This window comes from Coffea arabica, chromosome 4e (assembly GCF_036785885.1).
Source record: "Coffea arabica cultivar ET-39 chromosome 4e, Coffea Arabica ET-39 HiFi, whole genome shotgun sequence".
NCBI classification, from domain to species: domain Eukaryota; kingdom Viridiplantae; phylum Streptophyta; class Magnoliopsida; order Gentianales; family Rubiaceae; genus Coffea; species Coffea arabica.
This window is the reverse complement of record NC_092317.1, coordinates 13,919,323-13,928,153: the sequence shown is the minus strand read 5'-3', so window position 1 is coordinate 13,928,153 and position 8,831 is coordinate 13,919,323.

Genomic DNA, 8,831 nt, shown 5'->3' with positions numbered 1-8,831 from the left:
CCTCCGGGACCAATCCAGATTCCTCCTAGGCGCAAAACTTCCAAATCTGCCACTTCTGAGGCTGGCAGTCCTTCCACCGACGCCCCTGGACCGTCCTCTTCTGCACCTCCGCCGATGTCCTCTACTGACAACCAGTCTTCCGCCTTTCGCTTCCAGCTGCATCACATGGATTCTAGATTGGAGCGGATAGAACGTCAGGTGGCCGGAATGGCGCAGAACTTGGCTCAATACTTCCATCACGTGGGCTTCTGCCCAACTTTTCCTTCCGAGACTTAGTTCGTTTCTGCCCTCCTCCGTATTCAGAAAAGTGTCGTTGCCCCATCACCTCTACTTTTGATCTTTATTTGCTTACATTGGGGGCAATGCAAGGTTTAGGTGTAGCGGAGGGTTAATTATGCTTTTAGTTGTTTGATTTGTATTTTCTTTGCATTAGTGGTTCTTTGCTTTAAACAGTGATGAACGCAATTGAGATATGAGTATGAGTAGTAAGTTCATTCCATGGGGTGTTCTACTTTTCTCGATAATGAATTGATTGAAAAATATGTTGAACTTGACATAATTTTGACCAGTTGCGCGGTTTTTGGGCTTAATTTTTTGTTTGTTGAGTGGTTATTGCACATGGTTTGTCATTCTAGAACTTACTCGATTATGCATCTCAACACCACATTTAATTGAATTTGATGCATTAAAATGATGGACCACCTAGGATTGAACCATTTTTTACTTGCTTAAAAATCTACCTTTATTTTATCTACCTTTAGTGAGCCAAGTTGAGTCTTTAATCCTCTTTCTTCGTTTGATACGCTAATTGTTAGCGAAAAACCTTCTTTTCAGACTTTCTCTTGAACCTTGAGTTAAAGAAATGCTTTGATTCCATTGCTTGGGCGTTGGGATATTATTTGAAAGGCAATGAACCGAAAATGCAAGTATGACAAGTGAAGTTGATTTCTATGGTGTCGGTATTAAAAAACAAAGAAAAAAAAGAAAAAAAGAAATAGAAGCAGCAAAAGAAAAAAAAGAGAAAGAGAAAGAAATATATGAAAAAAAAGAAGTTGAAATCAAGGTATTTGTGATAAGTGCCGACTATTATTTCACTTGTTGGATTGTTGAGATGCCTTGGAGATACAAATTTGCAAGAACCTGTGCAATGAATTTTTGGACATTTTTTTTTACATTTTTACACCCTTAAAATCCTTTTTATCCTACCCGTTCACCCGAGCCTCATATAACCCTGTGAAGTCCCTTTGATTGGTGCATTTAATTCATAGTTAAGTGGTGGAGATATGATATATGAGCAAACTTATTGTAATGTCATTTCATTGTATTGATTTGAGAGCCATCCTATATCCTATATACTTTGGAGTGAATGAGTGCATATTAAATGTGAGAATTGTCAATTTGGTATATTCTGATTTCGATGAGATTATTGGGGAGTTTGGAATACCATTATTGGTATAACTGCTGTGAATTGCTTGGTATCTTGATTGCACTTCTGAGTTAATTATGTTTGAGGGCAAGCATAGTTTAGGTGTGGGGGAGATTGATAGGGTGCATTTTAGTGAGATATTTTACTAATATTGCATAATTGTTTTGACAAAGTATTGCACTATTTGGTGGATTTGACTCAAATTTTGTGTTTGGTATTAATTGCAGGAAGTAGTGAAGAAAATGTGCTGAAATCAAATTTCAGAAGACTTCCTGACATTTAGGCATGCCCACGCCTAATTCCAATCTTCAGAGCCAGATGCTTCGTGATTCTCCGCGCGTGGGAAGCTTCAAAAAGGGAGTAAAGTGGCTGGTTACAAATTTAAAAATTAGTGGGGCCATCCCAGAGCGGAAGAAAATGATTTGTAATAGGATTTGTTATTTAGAAATTTTTGTATTCGGATACCAATTTTTGAGGAGAAAAACTAGGACTTGGGTACATTTATTTCTCTGGTGGGCCTGGCCGCCAGAAGAGGAATGAATTCCTTCACCTTTTTGGGGCTACCAACGTAGAGAAGGTTGTACTTTTTTTTGGTTTGACTTATCTTACCTTTTTGGGAACAATTGGGAGAGCCACCATTGTTGACTTGTTGAATTTGCTTTTCCCTTTGGTTTTGATCGAATTGACAAAAAAAGCATCAGACTCTCTTGTATGCTTTGGTTGGAGACAATTGAAAGCAATGAAATTCCTTGTTCTTTTCTTTCTCCGTTGATCGAAATTGAAAGAGCAAATTTGACAACTTTTTTCCAATTCTCTACGCATGGCTTGTTCTCCAATTCTCTACAACCTTCTCTACGTTGGTAGCCCCAAAAAGGTGAAGGAATTCATTCTTCTTTTGGCGGTTAGGCCCACCAGAGAATAAATGCACCCTAGTCCTAGTTTTTCTCCTAAAAAATTGGTATTCGAATACCAAACTTCCTAAATAACAAATCCTATTACAAATCACTTTCTTCCGCTCTGGGGTGACCCCACTGATTTCCAAATTTGTAGCCAGCCACTTTACTCCCTTTTTGAAACTCCCCATGCGCGGAGAATCACGAGAATCCGGATTTGAAGATTGGAATTAGGCGTGAGCACGCCTAAATGTCAGGAAGTCTTCTAGAATTTGATTTCTGCACCTTTTCTTCACTACTTCCTGCAATTAACACCAAACACAAAATCTGAGTAGAATCCATCAAATAGTGCGATACTTTGTCAAAACAATTATGTAATATTAGCAAAATATCTCACTAAAATGCACCCTATCAATGAACAAAATTTATGACTTTTTTCTGAAGCTTCCAATTTCCATCAATCCAATGCCCGGTCACCACCATGTATTCAATTTTCTGATTCTTTGATTTTCACATATCGATGGTTAAGCTCACTTTCTGTACATGCCTCAACAAGTTCTTTAACTTCTTTTTCTCTATCTCATACATCTATGTATAATTTTTTCTAGCTGTCATTCACGAGATCTTCTACCACTCTAGCCACCTACATTTTATCATTAGGTTGAAATCCTCTTCCTCCAAAATTGTGAAAAAATGCTAATGCATCAAGATCCAATGTGTAGCAGCCTCCCTCATTGATTCCATGTTGAATTTGCCCGTGTGTAATACTGTTACAGTTGAAAAATGTTCATCCGCCTGATGAAAGTTTATCTTTGTCTATTGCTCGGCCTTTCTAAGTTTGTCTTTTCTAACGGGATAGTTTTCTTAATGCCTCCACATGCTACTAGTTTGTTTCATTTTGCCCCCGTTTTGTTTTTTGCCACATTGTTTACATATGGCATAATAAATGTCATTTTCTACCAAATCATTATTCCTTGTAGGCACTCAAAATTTACCATCGCCTTTAACTTCCTCTCCTTCTTGCCCATTGTTGTCTCTATTTCCCTCTTGTTGTGTTCCACCATCCACAGGATTGGGACCACTGGTGTCACAGCTCACAAATAATGGGCTGTAAATCATTACTAGAGTAGACAGATTGGCCCTGGACTTCCATGATATTGAAGAAACCTTGGATGGACTAATAGACATGCCTTTAAAAAAATTTTCACCTTATAAATACCATAATTAGATTATGAATGCCAAAATAAAAGGCCATTGAAAAGGAAGGCTATACAAAGTTTATTTATTCTTTAACTAGTCATTCACAAATCACAATAAACTAGTCATTTATTTATGAATGCCAAAATAAAAGGCCATTGAAAAGGAAGGCTATACAAAGTTTATTTATTCTTTAACTAGTCATTCACAAATCACAATCACAACTACATATACAAGGTTTTCAATAACCTACCCTTAATTTTAAGATTATGAATAATAAACAAGAACAGAAAAAAGGGCATACTTGTACCAAGGCATAGTTCTTGATATTCATTTCGTAGTTTGTTTTCTATTTTTGTTCCCTTAAGCTGCCTATAAATCTTGTTATGAGCCCCTCGGCTGAAAAATTATCTTGTTACTATTTTTTTATAAGCAATTTGGCTTATAATGTAGAATCAGAAACCAATATGATTTGCCTAGCAAGTCTGTAGAAATTAGTGATATGCTCATCATGTTCCTACTTTATGTCAAGAGTACATTAATGCACTTCTAGTTAACCATAGATAAAACTCATCTACTTTATGTTTTTACAAGTTACAGTCATATACATAAGACAATATCTAATGAACAAATGAATTTCTGAGATATAAAAGCAAATTTCTAGTTAACCAACTCAACTGAGATAAGAAAATAGCTAATGAATGAACAAATATCTAGTTAACCATTGCAACTAAGATATAAAAGCAAATTTTTGAAGACAGTGCACTTGCACATGAATGAACAAATAGAAGCATGTTTAGAGCCAATTTCAAGATAGTTACCATGTCTTGCCACTGTAGCACCAACTATCGAATCGCTTGTTGAAGGAATCGAGCTACATGCCATAGGAATCGAGCACCAACTATCTACATGCCATAGGTGTATAGCCTGGTGATTCACTCCTAGGGACTCCGATGTTCGTGCAGTTTCTCCCTCAATTTCTCATAGTTGTTAGGTCTTTTAGAATCTAGATTAGATCACTCAATGTCAGCATCAGATCTGCTCAACTACAACGCCCATTATTGTAGTAATACCTGAACCAGAAGTACCACAACTTGTGTGCGAGAAGGATGAGTATATTTGTGTACCTAATGGTGAAGAGGTTGTCTTTCCAACTAAAGATGAATCTTGTATAGATCTCCCAATCATAAAGGCTAAGGGATTGGGTGAATTTGCTAGCATAGAGATCGATTAAATCTTTGTAGACTCAACACTACTAGATTCACCTCCTGGAAGACGAGAGGTTCCTAGGAAAACAATAATTTTGGTTAAGCTATTATTGTTGAAAATTTTTCTCCTTGTGAATATTTTCTTGTCAAGACCTGGCAAGCTAAGGTCTATGTCCCTTAACCATGGAGAGTGGCAAAGTTGTTGAGTTTGAGGTTTTCGAAAAACATGTTATGGAGCTCCTTGCTCGTGGCCAGCTGTGCAAGTTCATGATGTTATTTCAATCCTACAAGATTCTTGAGAGGATCATTAGTTTGTTCACTTGCTCATGTATCGAGATTCTTCATAGGACTCGAGGGCGATTTCTTTTTAATTGGGCGAGTTTAATGCAGAACAAGGAGACCCTAGTTCTTAATCCATCATTTTGTATGTTAGGCTTGACCAAAAGTTAATTTGAATTAAATAATTTGAGTAGTTATAGTAATTTGAGTAATATTTTTATTAGATTATTTTTGTTGTTGTTGTTGTTATTATTATTAGTTGTTATCATGTGTGAGAAAAGTGAAAGGCAAGAAGAGAAATCGAGGTTAATTGCTGGGCCGAAAGGTTGCGTGGGCATGCCTTATAACATAAAAATCTTCTATCCATACATCGATGTTACAAAACTGCAACGTGGCATAAGATATGGGCACGTCTTATGTAGGGCTGTCAACGGGCCGGGTCCGGGCCGGAATTCATTATTCCGGACCCGGACCCGAATTACTATGCCGGATCCGGATCCGACCCGTTTACCCGACGGGTCTTTTATTCTATGTTCCGGATCCGGATCCGGCGGGTCCGGATCCGGATCCGGGTCTACCCGAACAAATTTACCAAAATTTATAATTTCTAATAAAAATGAGAAAAAAATATATTTGTAAACTAATTTCTAACTAATGCAAAGAAAAAATCAAATAAGAAAAGAAATAAAATTAACTTTATTAAAATACATCACCCTAATCAAATTATATTGATAAATATATATTTTTTAAATTATTAATTCATTTATATCCGGATCCGGGTCTAATACGGGTCGGAATACTATATTCCGTATCCGACCCGTTTTTTGTTTGACAAAATGGATCCGGATCCGGATCCGGGAAACGGAATTAAATCCCTACCCATACCCGCAATAATTTTACGGATCCGGTCCGGATCCGGGTCTAGACCCGACCCGTTGACAGGCCTAGTCTTATGGAGTGAGCCATCTAATTAAATGCAATGGATCTCATGACGGCTACAACATATCTTTTATTTCTTTTCAGAATTTTAGCTTGTTTTCATTTCCTTTTTATTAAGGGACTTTTAGCCCATAAATAGACATATTTAGGGTCTTTTGTAATCAGATTGTTTTTACCAATTGTTGAGAGTTTTCTCTCATTTCTATAAATCTCTAATTCATGCTAGGGTTTCATTTGTTTAACGATTCTCTTTTGAAGAGTGTTTGTGAAGCCCTTTCTATTCCTGTGCTTCTGTTACCGCATAAAAAATGCTTATAAAAATGTAGCCTAAATCAATTATTTTTTTTGTCAAATGGTACTTTATATGTACTAATCCTACACTATTTTACCATAGGAAGAGCTCAACTGGGTCTTGAAAGTTTCCAGCAGTGAATTCAAATTTATTGTAAGCAATTAAGTTGAGCAAAAATTTCATTATAAGCATTTTTCTCTTCCTTGATCTGCATTTTTGTAAGTATTTAGGCTCTTTATCTTTGGTCCTTAGTCAAAAATATAAATTGACGAGTTTGTTCCCCTTTAAGCTATTTAAATGCATGTTGGAGAACCAAACTAGACTAATAATAAAAGTTAATGGATGAAATTGTCCTAAGTTAAAGTGGAAGAACTAAATCGATTCAGTAATAAAATTTAAGAGATGATATTGTCCTACACTAATGTGGAAAGATAAAAGGTGATTCAAAACAATACTTCAAGGACTTTTTTGGTCATTTACCCTAACTTTACCCAAAGGACTATAATTATCTCAACAATTTCATTTGGTAAGAACACAACACCTTTTTTACTTCCATTTACGTCATGGTTTGCTTAAGCGTTAGTGCAAATGATTAGACTCAATTTTGTTATTATCAACATGTGTTTTAAAATTCAGATTGGACTGGTCGATTCGACCGATCAAACTAAAAACCGAATGGTTGTCTGGTCCAAGTTGGTCAAATAAACCATGCAACAGAGACTTGGTCAAAATCGTCAAAGATCAGGTTCACCTGCAAATCAAAGAAAATCGGTGAACCCTGGTTTTTCTTTTTTTTTCAAATTTTTATCCTATCTACTTTTCTCCAAAATTTTCATCCAATCTTGATCTCTAAGTGCATATGGGAGATCCCATGATAGAGAAAGCAGGGGTGAAGGCTATGGTGGTGGTGTAGCCTTTTATTACTCTTCCAACATTGATCAAATAATGAAATATCTAGAATTGAAATTATAAGAAATGAGAAAAAAGAGAAAAGAACATAAAGAATAAAGATTCTTGTTTTCGATGCAGTGAATATAAAGGATAAAAATTGTTGTTTTCATTGTAATGAATAAAGAAAAGAGGCAAAAAAAAAAAAGAATATAGAAAAGAGGCAAAAAATTTAGAAAGAACTGGATATCAGTAAGCTCTGGAGTTTGGAAAAGGAAAGGAAGAGAAGGTGTGGCTGCACCAAGTTCGAAAAAGACTCATTAGGGTATAGATCAAACATTGATCCATAGCTTTTCATTTATTGTATTTCGACCCCTAAATATTTTGAACAATTATAAATAATCTTATAAATTTAGCAAAATTTCAATTTGTCCTTTAATTTCTTTATCAATTCAAATTGGACTATTGAATTTAATTGTTAGGCTTATCAATCTTTGTATAACGCTTGAAAACAAGTTATTTTTTCAAAGGATATTAAGTAATAGGATCAAATGGAACAAAAATATAGAGATAAAAGAAACAATTCTATTCATGTTAATACTACCTTATATATATTTTTTCATATTGAATAATTATTTTTTAATTAATATATTTATGACATTACGATAATGTCACCCGATTCTTAAATAGGTTCATCCCTGGTCGAACCCATTAACCTCTAATCCTAAACCTTGATTGAGTCACTGTCCGGTCCGAGTTTCAAAGCATAGTTATCAATTTGTTTATGACATGAGTGACAGTATGAGTGTGTTTAAATGGAAGATTGGGAATATTTTTTTGTATCTATTGTAAGTTTGTAACATTTTATGTCTTTTGATAGATATGAAATAAAAATGTGACTTGAAAAATTAAAACGTTAGTAGAGTGTTCTGAAAATCTCAAATAAAAAATTACCGAATAATGTCTATAACTCGTTTTCTCTTCTGGAGCAATCCCATGGCGTAAGTCCAGGTATTTGATTGAGTCAAATACCATCTTAGCCAAATAAGTGGGTCACAATTCCAAAATGGTCAGTGGTGACTCTTTTGAAAGGCCGAAACAAATTAGAACCAGCAGGAGAGTTATGTTTCTCATACCCCTATTTATTATACTGGTTCGTACAAACTATGACTGCAATTCCTTCAAGGCACATTTAATCACTTATGCTTACAAAGTTGATTCTGAGAATATATTACAATGAATTTAGAATAAGGAGAAACTAAAGGAAAAAATATGTTGAAGAAAAAGAAGACATTTATTGTATTATTAGCTCACAAGGAAAACGAAAAAATGATACAAATTCTATGCAAAATACCTCACATTTTTTGAACGTTTTAAATAAAACACAAGATACATAATTTTCTTATCGAAATTGAAATAAAAATAGGAAAAAATCTCAGTTTTCCCATTAGGTTGGCTTTTTTTTTTTTTAAAAAAAAAAAATACAGTTCATACCAGCCCTGAACCACTGATTTTGATTCCGAATATTGGTTCTAATTTTAATGAAACTGAACTTAAACCTTTAACCATGGTTTCAGCCTTGGTTTGGGTTCTCCAGAGCCGGTTCTAAATTTGTTTGACAAAATGCTAGTCCGATTCTGATCCAATTTTGGTCCTGAACTGTGACCATGTCTATAGCCAAATTTGGTCATGCTGAATACTAGTCTGTT